This window comes from Ambystoma mexicanum, chromosome 2p (assembly GCF_040938575.1).
Source record: "Ambystoma mexicanum isolate Mex_15411 chromosome 2p, UKY_AmexF1_1, whole genome shotgun sequence".
In the NCBI taxonomy this organism is placed as follows: Eukaryota; Metazoa; Chordata; class Amphibia; order Caudata; family Ambystomatidae; genus Ambystoma; species Ambystoma mexicanum.
The window spans coordinates 1,409,341,634-1,409,362,781 of NC_090923.1; the positions used below are offsets into that span (position 1 = coordinate 1,409,341,634).

At 50.1% G+C, this 21,148-nt stretch overlaps 1 protein-coding gene across 1 annotated transcript in view; it reads right to left on the reverse strand.

Moving 5' to 3' along the window:
* The window catches only part of LOC138567559 (zinc finger protein Xfin-like), a 101,055-nt gene that overhangs the window by 6,393 nt on the left and 73,514 nt on the right, over window positions 1-21,148 (reverse strand). The window lies entirely within an intron of this gene.

Genomic DNA, 21,148 nt, shown 5'->3' on the forward strand with positions numbered 1-21,148 from the left:
GGCACAATCACAGGGAACACATATCTCTCCAGTCCCAAAATCTCTCCACTGGTTCCCGGTCGCTGCAAGGATCAAATTCAAGACCCTTTGCATCAGCCATAAGGCTGTCTGGGGCGTGGGACCACGCTACCTGCAACTCTCTCTACTAAACACTCTCTCTCCAGATCCCTTTGATCTCCTTGCTCCAACTCTCTGCTGGTCATACGCTTCACCAAGCAGAAGCTGGGGGCAGATCACTCTCCTTGGCTGGCTCCCTCCTTTGGAACAGTCTCCCTGTCTCTCTCCATCTTGAACCGGTTCACCTCAAGTTCTGTAAACCACTCAAGACCTTTCTCTTCTCCTCCTTCTCCCCTCAGTCACTTCCATGCAAACCATCCCCACAGCCTCTGGGATTGGCAGACTAGTCCCTCAAGAGTTCATTAGGGTCCTGGCCATCTGCCCAAACACCACCAGCATCTGCCCCCTTGAACTGCTCTCCGGGCCCACACCTGCCAGTTGACTGGTTTGTCTCAGCCCTGCACTTACCTGATGGGCCTCAACCTCCCTTTTTGGCTTATGATGTCTCTGCCCATGCACTTATCTGTTGCTTCCCCAACAGGCACCACCCACCCCATTAGGGGACGCTTTTAGCACTTACTCACACGCCCCCCCCCCGTTCGCTTTCTCTGCACTTGCATGCTCCAAATGTCACAAGACCTAGTAGGAACGCTGTTTGTTTGTTTTATTAATTGTCTTTTCCACTGTTTATTTGTTCCCTTGCTCCCTTCCCTTTTGCATTGTGGCACTTTGAAACATTGTCTTGTTGTATAAGCGCCATATAAATAACCAATGAATAAATTAAATAAATAAATACTGGCCCTTTAAATTACGTCTAATAAATACCCCCGACACAGGGACAATTAAGAGCCTAGTCCTTTGCAGCAAACCTTTGGCCCTAAAACAAATCAACCTTCTCTTTGTATGCATGAACCGGTCAGTGGCACTATCCCTTTTAGGTGGGGCGATTCGGAGTGGTTCCCGGACTACAGAGCACTTAGTGGAAAGAGTTGCTAATGCGCTTTTGAGCCCCCACACAGAGAGCAAGAGCTCTTTATCAACTCCTGCATGTCCACACTCTCATTGTTGTACAGACTGCGAGACTGGGGGAAGAACTCCAGCGTGGATTGCAGTCAAGTTTGTGGGGGACCAGGAATACCGCGAACAATGCTGGCAACTCCCGCACCACGAAGGGAGCAAGTATCCAAGGAGCGGGAGAATGTAACCCAAATACCACATGCCTATTAACATTAACAGCTAACAGACTCACTGAAACAGCACAGAATATCTCCCTGGCCCCACGCGCAGATTCCTGCAATCACCTGTGTAGAATTGAAGACAGCAGACCAGCTAAACAACTGATCCACCTTCCCCATCATTTAGTGAGCTTAAGAGAAGTTGTCACTCACAGCCTACGCCAGCCCCTCTCCCATTTTCCCAGACAGGTGCAGATCCTCAAGGGTTGTCCGTCCCATGGGGAGTGCATTACAGGGCTATATAAGCTCAGCCTCTCAATCTGACAAGGTGCATGAAGTAATTGGTTTTGTGAGAAACCTGAGGGTGATCTCACTGGTAGACCCCGGGGATCCTTTGTTCGGGTGGCCAAAAGGGCCTTCGCGTTTGGACCCCGACCCTGGGGGTGGACAAGCGAGGGCACATCACCTGGGCGAGGGGACCTTGGGGACCACGGAAGGAACGCCCTCAGTTGAGACGCGGTATCCCCTTTCCTGTGATACACCCCTACCCGATAACCCCTCTGTCTTCATGGGATATTGCCACCACAGTCCCATCATACCCCAGTATTTCTCTTTAAGAAAAGACAGGAGAAAACACCTTTATCCACTAAGGCACATCTGTTCCCCCCTTTCTGACAGTAACCTTTCCTCCTCTTCAGTGGAACTCTACAAAGCCCATAATCCCTGTTTTCTTGTTGACAAACCTTTCAATAATCATTCAGCCAACCTTCTTCAAAAATCTGCAACTCACATTTCCCAGAATCCCCTTCATTCACCCTGTCTTTCAAATACTGTGAAGAAGAGGACGCAACAAGGAGGAATGAGGATTACCCATAGGAATCCCTGGACCATTAACTCCTATGTACGACCACCATTTGGTCCTGCTAATGAGAACAGGCGAAGTCAAGCATTCCCTTACAACCAGGCACACCTGAACCAAATCACCACTCCGAGGAAGTATAAAAGGCAGGGCAGGAAAGCACACTTTGAGCGAGTAGGGGATGCTGGAAGGTGCACGAATCCAGAGAAAGCCCGGAAGAGCGCCAGAGACCCTGGGACACCTGGAGGAGGAAAAAACCGCCCTGACACTGGCCATGTAAGTCCAGGAGAACTGCACAGTGGAGAGTAGGCTGTACATCCAGAAGGCAAGACCAGGGGCAGCTGGGGTGGCCTGGCGGTACCCACAGTGGTATCCGGTAATAAAATTGCGCCAGAAATGTCGCTGGTTAAAAGAATTGCGGCAAAAATGCTGTGGTTTGACCTGGTAAAGGTGTACTCCATTATACCATTTAAGGGGAGCGGAGGTTGCAGGGTTGTCCCCCGCTCCACTTAAATGGTATAATGGGTCCGGGGCTTGCGGGGGTGTCCCCCGCATCATGTACATAATTGTGGTGCAAAAACCCACAGCATTTTTGCCACGATATTTTGTATTCACAGACATTTTTGCTGCGATTTTAAGACACGAAACCCCCACAGCAGGATTCCTGCCCTTGTCAGTCAGGAGAACCCAGGTCTCTGATGGTCAGCGAAAGAGACCCTGATCCCAGCATAATATCCCCTTTTAGCTCCTGCAGTTCCCAATGCCAAATGCTGTTTTGAGGAGCTGAGAAGTGGAGCAAAATCCTGGTGTATTCTGGGACTGGAAGACCCAAAACGCTTTTTGAAAACTGTGAGGTTTGAGAGGAGATTCGAGTTCGGGTGAGGGAATGGTGGGGAACGCCAGTTGAACTGTGATTTTGTGAAGCCAGCACTTGCTATAGGCTAACAGATTGACCCAGCGAGACAAGATCGCCCTTTGGAAGTCTCTATTTAAATTGGGAAGGGCTTTGGGAGGCTGGCGCTGAAAGAAGGATCGGAGCCCGGCTGAGGGGGATCCTACGGTGAAGAGTAAATCGCCTGATGTGAAGATTTGCAGAAGGACCCTTTGTTTTGTGGTTTTTGCATATCAGGCCCTCTGAAGCAAAAGACTTTGTATGAAAAGAGACTTGGGCACAGAAGGCCCTGATATAGAGAAAAGGAACTGTAAGCTTGTGCCAGAGAAGCCCAGGAGTGGGCTGTGCTCAAGAGTCCCGCCTTGTCCCATGCAGTAAATGTGGGGAAGGGAGACTGCGGCCATAACATCTAGGCTTATCATTTTGTGATTACTCCTTTCTTTTCTTGTGAACATCATCCCACACTATTTTGTAGCATAGCGTTAAGGTTGGCAATAGTTTTTTTTTTTTGGTATAGGCTCTTTTTATTTGACTAGACTCTACTAGGACTGTATTATCCTTATTTGATGGTCATAGCTTGGTCCCATCTTAGATATGGGTTTAGGTTAGGCGTTTATCTCACCCATTGTAAAGTTTAATAAACACCGTTGAACGGTGATCACTTGTGTCTGTCTTACTTTGATACCATGCCTTCCTTACAGTTTCTATTAGCTTGAATCCTCTCATGCTACTGTAGTCACTGGATGACATATGTCCTGTTTTCTTTTGACAGGTAAGCCTATTCGAGCCAACAATGAGTCGAATCTGGAATTTTGTGACTCAGCTCGAATCAGCTCATGAGTCTGATCAGGTCAAGCTTATTTCATCCATATTTTAAAACAAGTCAAGCCACGATCGAGTTGAGCATTTTAAAGCTCACCTATTCCTAACATAAAGATTCCAGTTGAAGCACCTCCTCATATACCTTGAGGAACTTAGGGAAAAGGATATCCACACATTTAAAATAGTATTCTACAGGTAGACCATTTCCTTCCAGAGCCTTTTCCTGGTACAGATTGTGTATAGCCCATTTGATGTATACCACTTTCAAGGGGCAACCGAGGCATGCAACATTGTCATCAAACAGCGACAGTAGGTTGACCTCCTCAAGTAAATTGTGTATCTAGAAACACACAGAGACTCAAGACGTGCCTCTCACTCAAAAACTTTCAAAGTCATGTACTGGTTTTCACAAGTATTGGTTGATATATTGTATATTTACAATCTCATACAAAGGATAACAGTTACTCAATCAAGCAAAGCAAGTAATCAACCATTTTGAAACTCATGTACGATATATCAGATAATCAAAGAAAATAGGTAATCAGCCAACACGTGTTTTGAGCTTTGCTCTTCCTCTGGGCTGTTACTGACAAATATAAGATTTACCCCTTCGGGTTCTAGGAGTACATATTGAAAATCACAATTTGGTCATTTGTAAGAACATGGCAAACAGTCAAAAACAAACAAACAACAAAAAGAAAAATAAAGTGAAAATGTAAACTCAAATTAGTGTGTTCTCTCACTAATTACCTTAATTATAACAAAAATAACATCAACAGATTTGAAATCTGGTTCTGTGGCTAGGCTTAATATCTAACTGCATTTGCAGAATACCTACAATCTATTTCTCGCCGAAAGTGCATAAAGTATTCTAGCATATCCCTGTGTTAGGCAGAAACCTGTGAAGTTCCCTTAGGGACCACTGCAAAAGGCTTAAGACTACAGGTGTTGGCAGTAAACCCAATTGGTAGCAGTCTGTACCACCCAGATTTACCTGCTAGCTGTGGCTGAGCAGCCAGACTTCTCTCAAGAAGAGTTAGACAGTATATAGAGTATACAAAATAGGTACAGAGATACAGTAGCACAAGCAAACACTGACCAGAGCTTTGGTATAAAAGTATATAATTATTTATTTAAAAACACACTTGTAAAATACACTAATATGGCAAGCAAGTTCAAACACAGTCACTATCAATATATATACATCCCTGATTACTTATTGAACAAGTCTTAGTTAAAACACCACTTATTTGCAGACAGAGGTGAGCGCTTAACCTAATATGGCACTCCAATAAGTTAGTTAAAAAGGGAGGGAAAAGGCAAAATTAGGAAAGCACACAATACCAACACTTTTAAAAGAACTACAGCAAGTCAGAAAAGGCAGAGTCTACTGTTAGAGCAAGAAAGTTCATAGGCCAGGCCCACTCTTGGAGAGAGCAAGGCGGAATGTGTCCAAGATCACACAGTTGAATTATATTTTAAACGTCTTTGCAGATAGTTCAAAAAGAGTTGGATCAGTTCAGAGAAAGTTAGTTAGCATGTCCCAGGTCACCCCAGGATAGAAAGTCAAGGATTTACGGGACACCTTGAACAGTCTGCTGCAAGGGCGACCAGGCGGAACACAGCACCTGAAATGGTGAGAAAGCTCCAGCGGGGGCAGTTGTTCCTGGCAGCGGGTGCAAGTCGGTGCTTTGTCCAGGGGAAGAGAAGATCTTGACGTGGAGGAAAGCTGGAGGTCGTTGCACTGTCAGGGAAGAAACCAGCCGCGGAGTTTCCCGGTTAAAAGGTACTACCCTTTTATTCGCGGTAGTGGTGAAGCGTGGCTATCCGGTCGCTGGGGTGCTTGGCACGGGCGATTCGTCTACGAGATGATCCAGGAAGGCGAAAAGAGGGCGAACTGGTTATCCCCACCAGTTCAGAGGAAGAAGACTCTCCGGGATGAAGATCTTCTCTGTTGTCGGGAAGTGGTGAGGCGGTTCAGCAGGGCTCCACTGATGGTGTCGTCATTGCAGGTCGGCTCAGCTTCTCCCTCTTCGGATTCTTTGGTCCTGTGGCGACTTCTCAAGTTCCAGTCCCCAAAGCCCTGCTTTTATGCAGAATACCCCCATTCATCAGTCCTAGCTGTCACTTAAACACACTAAGTGGTGAGCCGGGCGGCTCACCACTGGGCCAATCACACAAGAGTGCGACTTGAGTTGCCGAGGCAACTCAGTCTAGGTTGCCTAAACCCCCCTCCCACACATCCTGTAGACCCAGACAGAGTGGCACCACTTTTGGAGGCTTCTGTGCAGAAGCCCGCCAAAAAGTGGAACAAAGGGCTCGACTTGGGTTGGAGTTACAGAGACAAACACAAACGCCATTTTAAAACCGAGTCCTGGCAAAAAGACCCAACCGGGGAATAAATATTAAATAAATAACCCAGCGGTATCTTTAACATTGCACCAAAAATAGTGGTGCGTTTAAAATGAATGGGAAAATCCCATAGGAAATATTCCGGTGGAATATTTTGCGTGGTAACCACTGCCACCAGCCAGAAACTCGACGAGGGGGGACTGCACAGTGCCCCCTCGAAAAACAGACCCAAAGGCAATCTAATTACCCCTACGGGTACTTCCACAATATGATGTTTTGTACTGGTTCTGTTCACAATTTAAGACTAGTAAAGTCAATGGTGACTTTACATGCCCTGGGAGACAGTAGTCAGTCCCAGGGTATGGAGTCTATGTTTGGGGGTCACTATGACACCCCTGTGTTACTGCACTGAGGGTGCTGTGTAACTCATTTACCAAAAATACATGACACCCCATGGAGTAAAGGACCCCATAGCCCATAAAACACATTACAAAGTCAAAGGATATCTCAAGAAAAAGAGTCTCACTCTTAGCAGGAGAAAAAAATAAACCCCAAAAATCCAGCAAAGCTGCTGGGGGACTCACTAGGTTTGGGAAATTAGCCTTAACAGAGAATTCTCCCTAAAACCCTGGGATTAGGCCAATCATGTCAGGTATCGGTTGGGTAACTGAAACCCTCTCCAAATATATTGACACCTATTTCGTACACCAGGGAAATTCTAACTCCTTATAAAACATCACTTGGCATTATCACTACTTTTTGGTCACTTTTGATGTTAAAGCTCTCTACACTAGCATCAGGCATGACTTGGCACTGGCATCAGTATTGGCTCAAAAAATAAGTCTTCATCACATTATCAGTTTGCTGAAATGTTAGAATTTGCACTTAATAACAACAACTTTCTGTTTAATGGACAATACTATTCCCAGAAACAGGGAGTAGATCTAGGAGCTAAATGTGCGCCAACACACTGGCTAATTTCTTTATGTGACAATTTGAGACCACATATGCATTAGCTCCCAGTTCAGATGGCTTGGAAAAACATGTACTACTGTGGAAACGTTCATAGATGATATTGTTGTCATCTGGACTGGGGACTCAGCTCAACAACATCCATGTACTTATAAACTCAATGCCAGCCTATTTGACATCGAACTAACATGCCCCTCCAATCCTAATTGCATTACCTTTCTAGATTTAGAAATTAGTATTGCTAACAATCACACCTACAGGAAAGAGAATGGGGTCAACTCAGTTCTGCATGCTCAAAGTAGTCACACCTTGGACCTCCTGCCTCTGAGTTTATCCATGTCTTGCCTGATCACGTTTAGATTATCCATTTTACCAACCAGTTCTTCAAGGCTCGAAATTGAGATTGGATAAGCAGGAGCTATAAGAAGCTCCTGGGCATCCAGTAGTAACCTGACACCAGGATCTACCACTTGGGGAAGGAGGAGCTAGTACATCGCGTTATGCAAATCGAAATTCCGCATAAAATGCAAACTTATAATTATATCCATTATTTATGACCCCTTATGTTTTAAATGTTATATAGATGTGTCCTAATGTTTATCTATACGATGTCCCAAAGGCAGATTAAATTCACATATTTGTGTTTGGTTGGCATATGTTGACCTGCTGAGCCAAAGGTAGCTCCTGGTAACTTGGTTTTAAGCTAACCATGCTCTTCTAGGATAGAAGCAGGAGCCAATAGCTCCCAGCTCCCCTCAATTTCGAACCCTGTTTCTTTATTTCTCAATAGAATTATCATTTTTAATTCATGTGTGGAAAGGGCCCCTTCAGCTGATCCAGTACTGCTCCCCTTTGCGAGATGTTGTCATCAACTGCAACATGTCAGCGGACTTGTGCTTGCTGATCCCTCATTGTGCTGCCTTGCTTAGCCTTATTCCTACTCTTATACAACTACATGGTGCACAAAAGGGGATGATGGGATGGGACCAAAATTAAAGTGATAAAATGGCTTCAAATCGGGCTTGAAACTTGCCCCCTTCACACAGATGACAAATAAAAGACAGAGTTGGGAGTTCAGCTGCTTTAACATTCACACTGCAGCGATGACTGTGAAGTGCTAATGTGCTATATATCTTAAGCACAATATTGATTGGCCGATTCATGGAACAAAAGTGTGCCGAAAATCCCAGCGCAAGGAGGCGCAAGCGGGAGAAAGCAAGCGCACGCGTGCGATTCAAGGAAGGCGCTGCGCTATTTTCCCACTGGTTGTGCGCCAAATCCGTGCATGGCGCACGCTGGCGCACAGGTCTCCAAACAGCGTGTGCTAAGCACACAGCGAAAGCCCACATAGCGCAGTGCACACAACAAAAGTGGGCGGAACAGTGGGCGTAACACGCGAAATGGGGAATAACGTGTGAAAAAGAAGGCGTAACTGGGGAAGTACTGCAGGGAACTACACGGAACGCCCACACGCACGCGAACAACCCGTATTCATGGATTCGAATACGGGAAACCCGCGCACGGCAAAAGACGCGCACAGGCGTCAACGCGTCCTCCACACGAAGGCAGGCGGAAGCGTCCCCGCGCACAGCATAAAAGTGCGCGCAAACATCAAACACGTACATACAGCCACGATGAATGTCCCATTTGTCGCAGCACTGATCGTGGGACACCGCAGGAGGAGCATAATAGCCAGGGCACGCATTTTTTCACCACGGACAAGCCTTTTTGGGATGTCTGACGACCAGGTCTATGGCAGGTATAGGTTTCCACCCCATATCATCCTAGACCTGGTCAGGGAGTGGGAAGATGACCTAACATCCTCCACCCTCTGCTCACAAGCATTGAGCCCCTTGGAGAAGGTGCTCAATGTCCTGCATTTTTTGGCCACTGGGTCTTTTCAGCGGACTACTGCCATAGTGGGGGGGTCTCATGCTGCCTACACCAGGTATTGGCAATCATGACAGCGCACCCCTCAGTCCGCAGGCACATATACATGCCCAGAACACCCGCAGAAAGGCAGGCCGTTGTCCAGGACTTTTACAGGGTGGCACACTTCCCCAAAGTGCTCGGTGCCATAGATTGCACCCATGTGGCCCTAAGTCCACCTAGGGCCACTGAGCACATCTACCGAAACCGCAAGCACTGGCATTCCATCAATGTACAGGTGGTATGCGATGCAAAGGGAATCATCACCTCGGTCTATGCAAACTACCCTGGCTCCACCCATGACAGTTTCATATACAGAATGTACGCCCTGAGCCGGGCCCTGGAAGCTGGGCAGCATGGCGACACATGGCTCCTAGGTGAGTACAAATGCCCATGCACATGCATGCATGTCACACACACACACAAATACACAAACCCCAATAATCACAACCATTATCACCTCTCCAGGGGACAGTGCCTACCCTCTGAGCAACCACATGATGACGCCAATCCGGAACCTCACCACACCACTCCAGGTAAGATACAATGCGGCCCATATTGCAACCAGGGCCATAGTGGAGCGCACATTCGGAGTGCTCAAGTCACGCTTCCGCTCCCTTGACCGCTGTGGCGGGCAGATACTCTATCCACCCCCAGTAGTGTGCAGGATCATTGTGGCAGCATGTGTCCTGCACAATGTTGCAACACGGCAGGGCGTACCGGTGGACATGGTGGTGCCCCCACATCCCCAACCACAGACACAGGCACAGGCGCTGCCCATGGGAGGGGATAGGGCACGTGGCGAGGAAGCCCGGACCCAGCTTGTGGCCAGATTTTTCACCTAAACTCCCAACCCTGCGGAGTGCACACAGGCCTGGCACATACCAGGTGACAATCGATGATGACAAAGAGACAGTCAACTGTCACAACCTTACCACCCTGAGATTGTTGCCATGGAATTGCCACATTGTGTGCATCCCTAGCTACTTAAACACAAGCAATCCTGTGTGACCAAAAAGCACACATGCAAGGTGTGAATCACACAGACCTGCAAAACAGGCCATGACTATCACTGATATGTCACTCAAACCCTCCCAAACCACAACATGACATGGCAAGCAATAGCCATACACCAACACAGTACCAAAAAGGTACACATTGCCATGTGAAAAATGTAAAAGGGCATCAGGCAATGATGCCTGACATGGAATCAGATGAAATGACTGACCAACAACCTCCCACCAAAAATAAGTCATACCCAAATGCATTCCAAAAGTTGTATTTTAAACATAACAATGAATGCCTGTCCACATGCACAATGTGCATTGCAAAATCAACACTGCAACTACTGTGTGCCGTGACCACCTCCTGCAACACACTGCTCAGTGCACAGCAGTGAACAGCCATTGTGTGTGATGCACACCCTGAGCATCACATCTAAGCGACAAACTACATAAAAAAACCAAAATAGGCATTTGTAGGATCCACAAATGGTCATCGAACATGTGCTGCAGGGACACAGTGGGCACCAGAAGGCAAACAGAGTGTACACGTGGACATGTAAGGGTGGTTGTACATGTAGTGGATCATAATGCGAGTGTGTGGGTCAGTAGGGACATGCACTCAACATATGCATGTGAAATCAAGTGACCATCAGTGTCCTCTACACATCACATGTGAACATTCACCATGTGTATACCCCAGCATGTAAAATCACAACTAACCCCTCACACCTGAAAGGTAAACACAACACATGAACAGGCATTGATCAGCAGAATACATCATGTAAATAGGAAAGCACAATTACAATTTCAGGGTGCCCATCACACTGCAGGGCAAGGCAACTATCAACAACAAAACACCCCCCATCCCTCACAAATCACCACGACCCACTGAACAACTGCATCTGGGTTATTCATCCGACATCCTTGAATTCCACCTGGCCACAGGATCACCCTTCCCCTTTGTCACCATCTCCCACCGTGTGTGTAAAAAGTTGCCAGCACCCTCAGAGTCGACCTAGATTTGCAGAAGCACAAAATCCAACAGAACTCAAGGCAGGACAACACAGAAGCCAAGCAAATAGCCTGCAGGCAGTAGAACAAACCAGAACAGCCTCCAGTAGATGACTTGAATTAGCAGTATGCCACAAAAGGCCAAGTACTACCACAAAGATGTTAACAACCAAGGTAGCACTGTAAAACAATGTCACAACAGGATCTGAACCACGTGTGGCACATAACATAGAATGATGCACCACGAACGGATGTCTACTGTCACAGCTCCTGTGTACAGGCGCAGGAGTGGCACGAAACAACCACCCCCACCGTGGTCTGGGTGCCTGCAAGGTCTAACTCACATAGGCCTCTGAGACCCTGGTGGGGAAGGAGGGTCAGGGATATGCAGTCGGGACAGGCATTGGCATACTGGATAACCGCAATGAGGGGCAGGAGAGGGGAGTAGGATTGACACGGGAAAGTAGGGAATGCACCAAAATGTAGTACACACATTAACACATACACAATTAGATCAAACTTGTTCACATGCACATAGCACCAAATTACTCAAATGTAAGTCAAAGAGAAACTTATCTCTGGGGTGAGTGCTGGCCTCCTGTCTGCGCACTCTCAGGTCCGGTAACAGGAGCATTTCAATGCTGCAAAGAGAGCCACAGTTAATAATCTGTGCATGCCCAAAACACACAAACACACCACCAAATATGCCCCAAAGTAACACAATACACTACAAACAGACAAACTTGTGTGGATGCTTCATACCCATACGTAACATTACCCCTCTGATGGTTCATACACAGTCAATGCAGTAGGTCAGGCACCGGTGGGTGCATGGCAAATGGAAAACCAATGTGTCACGATTCACACAACATGCAATATTCCCTGTGTAAGCAGACAGATGCATATAGCAAGGTCTGACTTCAGAACAAGTCCTGTACCACCATGACCAAAATAAGGTTGCCAGTGCATGTATCAATTTCTGCTTGGAAATAAAATGCACTGCACCCGAGTCTGTCCCTTGCTGTCTGTCCCTGTGAGCTGCTTCATTCCATGTCTCGGAACGCTACATGGCTAATACAAGTGCCTCAATGGACCATGGTGGACCGGAGGGTATGTGCCACTGCCCCTGCAGGTGCCCCAGACAACTTTCACATCAACTAGTCATCAGTCCACTAACACATCTGAGCTGTATTGTGCGCTTCTACACCAATATTTGTCCAAGTTCACCATCAGTGCTGCTACTAAGTATGCATGTTCAACTGGCCAGGTGGAAGGTTTGCTGTGTTGTAACCCCCCTGTACTGCTCACCTTGCCTGGAGTCCCTTGAAACAAGTCATCGATTTTCGGATGTACGATTGCAATCCCTGTGCCTCTGCTTGCGCACACATGCGCATGTCGGCAGCACCAAACGTGCCTGATTCCAGACGTCCAATGGCCCATGTCTGCTGGCAAAGGTGGTCTTGAGGCTCATCCCCCTGCAGAAAGTGCATGAAACACATGATTAATGCTTAATATTCATCTGTGTGTGTCTCTTCAGGCATTAAATGACTGGACCATATCAGAGACGTACATCAGAAATCACACATCAGTCAGTCTTTCACAGCAACAGTGTGGAACACACTATCTACGGCATGATTTGCAACAAGCACATGTTCATTAAAGATAAGAAACATACTACACAATGCATAGCAATGAATGTACACATGAATCATTAAACACCCCATCTAGCAAAAGAAGAACAGTGGACAATTACACCCCAATCATCCCCACAGCAGCAGACATGCCACAGATATGACAGTCCATTGCACTTGTGTAATAGGCTGTTACACTGAACCATCCTTGCGAGCCCATGGATAAGGGAAGCAGGAGTGGCATATGTGAGTCAAGGACCCCAAGCAGCAAACACATACACAAAACAAGCTTGAAGGGCCCAGCTGGAAGAGACACTGGATGCTTTCAAAAGCCACAAAGCACCACACCGTCACATGAAAGCACAATAGACTAGCAATTTTAAACTATATTAACTAATTACACTAACTATGAAAAACCTACTTTACCTATTTAAACTAACTATCAAACAGAAACTTAACTAACTAAACTAAAAGAAAAATCAAAAATGGCCACATACGACCCGGGGGGGGGGGGTCACCCAGGAGGGGGAGGTAAAGGGTGCTGCTCAACACCCACATGCGATGATGCTGAGGAAAAAAAAAACCTCCATGGGCTCAACGCCTGCACAGCCCGACCTATGTGGGAGATAGATTGTCGTCCGTGTGTGGCTCTTCCTGGAAAGGAGGACGTGGCACAGGAGCATGACCACGCCTAGCCGCAGCTTGCCCCTCGTCGGCAGCAGGTCTGCCGGACAGGTGAGCCTGGTTCTGTGTAGTGATGACATGTGGGTCTGCATGCAGAACCTCCCGTGATACACGTGCTTCCTCTTGCAAGGTAGCACGTGTAACACGGAGTTCCTCCTGCAAGGCCTGGCTTGACAACCGCTGCACCTCCCGGCAAGCATGTAGCTCAGCCGAGATGGTATGCTCAAGCTGTGCAAACCTCTCCTCTGCCCGCTCCCTCTGGGACATCAGAAGGACACCCAGAGTGGATCTGAGGGAAGCATACTCCTCCCTCAGGGCCTCCATGTGTGCCTCTGCGTGAGCAGCAATTGCTTCATGCAGAGACATGTCAGCCTGGCGTGCCCTGTCTGAGGCCGCGATGCCCAGCCTGAGCGAGCGGGCCGTGGACCGTGCCGCCTGCTGCTGGAGTAGCACCTGCCTAGCAGGGGGGAGCACAGATCGGGCAACACGCTCCATGCTTTCAGCGATGTTCTCCATTGCTGCCCCCTGGCGTTCAGAATTGGCATCCATGTCTTGCTCCCACTCAGTATACAGCGGTTGCGTGCGGCGACCGCGTTGCTGGGCTTGACCCCTGCGGGACCCAAGTACTGGGTGTCCTCGTTGTGTTGGCACCGCCCGTGGCTGCACGACTACATGCCCCCGTCGACTTGATGTCCCAGGCACATCAGTGACTGGTGTGGAGGGTGACCCTGCGTCCCGATCCACCACGGGCGGAGGTTCCAAGGCTGTCTGACCCCTCAGTGCAGGTGTCGCGGACAGAGGAGTGTCCACATCAGAATCACTCACCCCTGACATATGGACCTGATGCTCATCCAACTCGACATGGTCGTCAGAGTGTTCATCAGGGCTGGACTCATAGGCAGCCAGAGACAAGATGGACTGTAGCACTTGGTGGTTTTCGTGGCCTACCACGCCACGACCCCCACTTGTGCTGGGTTGATGTAGTGATAACAACCCTGTGCCTGGCATGACAACACCATCCTCCGGCTCCATTGCGTCATCACCTGAAAAATAGAGAGGAAAAAGGTCACTACACATGTTAGAAGCACACTACACACACACACACCGACACCAAACACATCAGGCAGACATGTGACACACAAAATAGAACCTGGCATGCATGCTGGGTAAACTTGAAATTGCTTCTGTGATTAGACCTGTGGAAAGGTGGCAGTGTGCACTGAAGTGGGTCTATGCAGTGCAGCAAATATGTATGTTACTCACTATCTACATGTACAAGGACTTCATGGTGTGTGTCAGAAAATGTGAAGGCAGTGCAAGGTCAACTTCAGGCATCACGTGCAATGTGCATTCAATGGGTAGCATATCTACAAGCAAACCACCCCTCCCCCCAAGTGTAAAAGCAGGGATGCCTAGCATGGTATCAAAAGGCTGACCATAGACCTGTGTATTGACAGACGGTGTTGACTAGCATCAACAGCATCATGTGAGTCAAGTGACAACACAGCAAATGATGATGGAACAGTAAGCAGGACACGTGATGGAACCTCTGGAGTACACCCACGTGTGAAGAAGACACTACACCAGTTGGACAGAGTCATTGGCCATTAAACAGGTTGAGGCCTGTGACCCACACAGATTGTCAGACCCTAAACATGTGTGCAACGCAGTACTGAGCCACAGTTGACATGGGAAGGCAGATGAAATGCCATGCAATTTGGGTCATCATGGACTTGTGCAACAGTGATCATCCAGTCATGGACACATATGGGCATGCGTGAAATGCACATGGAGCATGAATGGGCACTCATGTCCCTGCGGGGCATCTGACCTCTACACAGTCCAAGTGAGACACCCTGCATCAAGTACTAAGGATGTACCTCAATGGATATGTCTGGCAGATTGGCCGCTGGATGTTAGAATGTACACAGGAGGTATGACCAGGGAAGTAACCAAGGGCAATATTGTAGCAGACCAGTGCTAAGATGGAATTGGGGTGCAGAGCAGGGGGTTGAGGGGCAAGGGAGCATGCCTACATTGGCTACCCCCTTGCAGGCAGAGGACACATGCACGTCAGTCATGCTATGCATAGTTCCTGGGCTGAGAGGAAGGTCCCCCCACGCTACATGCAGAAGTGCCAGTGAGCTGGAACATGGACCGGAGGGGCATACTGGTAGCCAGCATGTGACTAGGGTGCAAAAGTGGTGATGTGGACAGTCCCCGTCTGCTCCACATGTCCACCATCCAGCAGAGTAGACATGCATCAGGGAAGCATTGCATTACTCACACATCATAACCATGTATACGTGACATGTAGTGGCAGTCATGCACAACACATCACACAAGTAAAACACACACGTCCTCGACAAACACGCATAAACACGCACTGGACTGGGCATCAAAGTCCGGCATCTCTCCCACTCCTTCGACCAATTCAGATGGTATGAACTCCGCAACGAGTGACTCATGCGGAGTGATGTCTTCCTCCTCCGGTGCAGGCCCACCGCCAGTCACCAGAGTCAAGTTGTAATTTGAGGCATGCTTAGCCTTAGCGCTGCGTTTGAGGTAATTCCAAAGCTTTTTGCACTCTTGCGCCGTGCGCACCTCATGGCCAAATGCACTCACATGTTCCGCAACTTGCTTCCAGTGGGTATCATGGTGGGCAGCCGTAGTCTGACAATTAGCACCCACTAGCATGTCACGGCTGTGTTTCCACACGTAGCCCACGAGGAAGTCCAGTTCCTGTTTGCAGAAAGGCTTCTTCCTCGACGTGCAGGAGGTCGTGGCTGTGTGTGGGGTCCCGGCCTGTGCTGCAGGTGCAACCTTCCTCCTCTATGATTGTTGTGCAGACCCTGGCTGGCTAATGCCGCCCTCATCAGTATGGCCAGTGGGTTCGGTGGATTGAGCCAAGGGAGTGGCAGGTGGAGGGACGACCAAAGGCCTGACTTGTGTCAGTGGCAGCTGGGTGCCCTCTAATGGACCCTGAGCAGCAACATCCGCTGTGGCAGGGTCATTGACCGCAACTGTCCTGGTTGGCAGACTCACAACCGGGGTGTTGTTGGGTGCATCTGCCCCTGCACTTGCCAATACCCGGCTGTTCGGGGCTGCAGATGACATAACTGCCACAGGGACACGTTTCTTGGTCAGGGCAGCCCTGCGTGCCCCTACGGTTTCCCTCCTGGCCTGTTGGAAATCTTCCAAGGGCTCTTCAAGTGCCAACGCAGCCTGCGCTGGCAGACCCTGAGCCTGGGTGGTGGTGTCCACAGCTGCACCTGCAGCTACCACTACCCTTGGGCCTGTGGCAGTCGATGAAACGGACTGCCGGGTCACACGGCGCCAGTGCCAGATGCAGAAGCTGCATCTCCCGGAACCACAGGGGGTGGTGGCATGACTGCATCGACACATGGCACAACATCGTGCTCAAGTGGCGCACCCCTGCCTCTTCCCCCTCTGCGGCCACTCTGGACACCCTGGGGTCCTACTCCCTGGTCAACCCGGCCATGTCCCCGACCACGCCCGCCACGAGGAGGACGCCCAGCTGAGGCGCCCCTCACCTTTGGTGGCCTCCCAACCATGGCACAGATGTAGTAGTGCCGGCACAGATGGAGTAGTGCCAATGGGAGGTGTACACCACAATTGACCTGGGCAATTGGGGTGAAGGGGGTGAGATGCAAGATGTCAACAGCCCCCCTGGACCTACAAGGGTGTATGTGACCCCGGTGATGTAGTGACGGGTCATGGAACGCTCAGGCACCCCAAAACTGCAGTAAAACCGTGCACGCAACCCTGCAGCCTACGTGCGTGGAATCAACCTCCCGCAGTACACGGTGGCACCCAGTAACACGAAAAACGCGTACGCGTGGGACACGCAGGCTACTATGACCTCGAAAACAGGTGCGATACACAGGGGCACCCGCAGTGGGAAAAAAAGCGTGCGCGACTCACCGTCTGACTAGCGCGATGCAGAAAAACACACGTAGCCAATACCCCCGCCAAAAGAAGAGATACGTCCTTGATAGCTGTGAAGTTGTGATGGGGCGCGAAACAACACGAAGCAGGAACACACGCCGGTCTCCACGAAAGGCACGTACAGCGAACTGCTGGCCCTAATCACCTTTAACCCGTGCTGAGGGAAACGCCCGCGCGCGTCACGTCACTTACGCGCGTATGCTCTTTCCTCAGATTACACGCATTCACACGCGGATGTGCAGTTTTTTCACGTGCGCTGAACCGCTATGCCCACGTCAGGAGGGAAACGCCAGCGCGCGTAACGTCACAGAAGCGCTTACGCGCTAAGGGCCTTTGGTCCAATTAAATCGTGTACGTGTGCTGACGCGCTTACGCGCTAAGGGCCTTTCCTTCAATTACACGCTGACGTGCAATTTTTTCACGTGCCAAATCACTCCGTATCAAGCTGGCCACGCAACAACACATGGAAGACCACGCTCCTGCCCAGAAGGCCAAATTACTGCCCCCCAGAGCCCCGAGCACGCTCCCACCTGCCATCTGCTGCTGCCTGCCTGCTGCCCACGTGCCCTGCTATTTGGTGCCTGCACGTCAGCCAGGGTTCCAGTTGCTGTGTCCACCCCTGCTGGAACAGAAGACTCCCGACTGGGATACCATCGCTCCACAGCCAAGCCCCAGGACCCAGTTTCCCACCCACGCCTGCCTCGGGGGTCGCCATGTCGGGGCAAACACCATCTGAGACCACTGGCGACCCACAGCCAGAGAGGCAGAGGGCCAAAAGCTTCAGTGTGAAGGAAGTTGGTGTCCTGGTGGAGCATGTCCTGGGGCATTTTGATGCCCTCTTTGGAACATCACGCGCCAACAAGGAAGGACGGGAGAGGATCTGGGACGACGTAGTGGTTGCCATCTACGCGGAGGGGGTGGCAACCCGCAACATCAAGCACGTCAAGAAGCGCTGGGAGGACTTGAGGTCCAGGACCTTCTACAAGGCCCGGCGCCTCGCAGAGGGGGGCCGGGTCAGCATGAGTGACATCCAGATGAGGGTCCTGGAACGCGTAGGCCCAGCGCTCCACGCCCAGATCCTGCAGAGGAAGACCCGTCTGGAGTTGAGCGGTAAGTGGATAAGCATTGGTGTGTGAGACAGGGCATGTTGCAGTGTGCTGGTAGTCTGATACTTGCCTCTATGTGTGACATAGGCCATGTATGGATGTGTGTGTGCAGGGACATCATGGTCATGCATGTGAGACCAGTAATGTGTGAACCACATGGTTGGTGCATGAGTTACAATGCAACATGGGTAGCTGTATGGCAAATGCACACATGAAAGCATGCCAGTGTCTGTTCTTGCACATGGTGGGGGTGTGAGGGATGGGTGCTGCTGTCATGTGCATGTATGGTGCACATGTGTGTGTGTCTGAGAAGTGTGTGTGTGACTTCCGCACGCCATGGATTCATGACACATGTCTGTGATGATGTGTACATTCACTCATGCAGTGCGGTCACCGTTGCACTGTGTCTATCCACTGTGTCTGTGGTGTGCAAGGCATGATGCATGACCCTCCGGTGATGTGTGTGCATGGGATCAGTGTGAGCCATGATGCATGTGAGTTTGAAGGCAAGATTTTGGTTAATAGAGGCCCTTGGACATGGATGATGATGTTGATTGCATGCGCCGTGCCTGTTCATGCATGTGTGTTGCGTGTGTTGTGGAGGGACAGGATGGAAGCGACGTTAGACACTGCAACTCATCTGTTATTGCTTCCTGTCTAGGGGAATGTTGTACTGTACCCTGATGCTTGTGTTCTATGTCTCCCTCTATGCAGCATCAAGTGAAGAAGAGGGCGGAGACGGCGCTGTGGAGCCAAGTGGCGGGGATGCCTCCACCGGGCGGCGGCGCAAGGCCCAGCCACCCTCCCAGGACTTGCCATCATCGGGAGCAAGGGCGCTGGTGCCGCGTCTGCCACTACGGCTGTGGCGGAAGGGCCGGGTGAGCCCCACAAGGGCTTGCAATGGCAGAAGACGGTAAGGAGACATCCAGGTTGGTGGTCTCCACAGAGGAGGAGGAGCCCGCTACTGAGCCGCATATGGGGCCTGGTGGGGGTAGTACCACTGGTGTAAGTGGTGCAGTCCAGGGCCAGGGTCAGGAGGCAGCACCCCGCGGAGGGGCCTGTGCATGTCCATGTCCTTGACCCTGTGACTGCACCACCATGCACCAGCAGGGATGCCCCGTCCCAGGCCCGTCCGCAGGTAGGGGAGAGTGCCATGTCATCTGCCTCTCCACTACCTGCGGACGAGGGGTCCCATGAACTTATGGGCTCCATCCTGATTGGTGTCGCGTTGCGCACGCGTGACATTCGTGATGACGTTCATTCTTCCTGGGCAGAGAACGCACGCCATCACGAAGAGCAGCGTCGCGATGTGGTACTGTTGGGAGGGGCCCTGGTTGGTGGGTTCCAACATGTGACGCGCACTCTGGCAGACCTCTCCTCCTCTGTGGAGACTATGCGCCAGTCGTTCTCCCTGCCGTCTTCCGGCCCAGATTCCACCAGGGCCCCCTGTGGACCTGGCCTGACCAACACAGCCAGCTTGGTGGAGATCCCATCCCTACCACAGTCGGGAGTCGGCGGTCCAGCAGGGGTGGACACCACAACTGGAGACCAGCTGATGGAGGATGTGCAGGCATCATCGGACAGGGCACATGGACAACAGCAGCAGCAGCAGGAGCAGGCTCTAGGTGGGAGCAATGATGGCTCAGGGCCATCGACATCAGGGGGGCAGGCATCGGCCAGAGGGCAGGAGGACCCTGGAATGGCTGCCGTTGGGCCAGCGTATAGGTGCGGAGCGGCGGAGAGCGGAAGAGGCGCGGCTCACTATGGTCAGAGCAGAGTTCTCCATGCGTCGGGCATTGAGGCGGGCAGAGTGCCTCGAGGCGACTCGCAGGGAGTTGGAACAGGCCATGAGTGCCTCCCTGCGAGACCTCGGGGCCAGGACAGAGGCCCGCCTCCAGCAAATAGACATGGAGTTCGATGATGCTCTGGCCGAAAACATCAATGAGTGAGCCGCAGGACTTGCCCGTCGCCATTGTAAATAGTTTATAGTGTTAGGTTTCCTTTTTTTTTTTTAATTTGGGGCTTTTGGACTATGCCCCACACTTTTGTAAATTGTTTTTTTTTTTTAGGTAGGTTATTAGATAGGTTTCATTTGTTTCGTTGGGCTCATGGACCCTTGAAAATTGTATTGTACATAGTTGGACGTTGGATTTATTTGGACATTTTAATTTCATTTCACCATGGATCAATGGATTTACTTTTTTGCGTTTCATTGGGATTTGGTTTGGTGGACAGAGAGTTTTGGCCATTTTTCTTTTGGATTACTTGGATTTTTTTGAGGAATTTTTATTTTTTATTTGGACATGCATTTCATTTCATGTTTGCCATTATTTTATGCTTTAAGTATTTTCAATTGGTTTTCATTTTAATACATTTTGATCTTTTACTTCAATGTGTGTGATTCACTCATTGGGTTCATGCATGTTGACAATCAATGGCAACGTGTGTGTATGTGTGTGTGTGAGTGTGTGTGTGTCATGTGTGGATGTACATAGTTGACTTTTGGTTTGTGTCATGAGATGGGCATGTCACTGCTGGATGGGTGAGTGGGTGGGGGGACATGAGTGGGGGCCTGCTGGCAGGTTCCCCTCACTGCTGGGGGGTGGGGGTGTAGGGGGACATGTGTGGGTGCCTGCTGGCAGGTGCCCCTCACTGCTGGGGGGTGGGGGTGCAGGGGGACATATG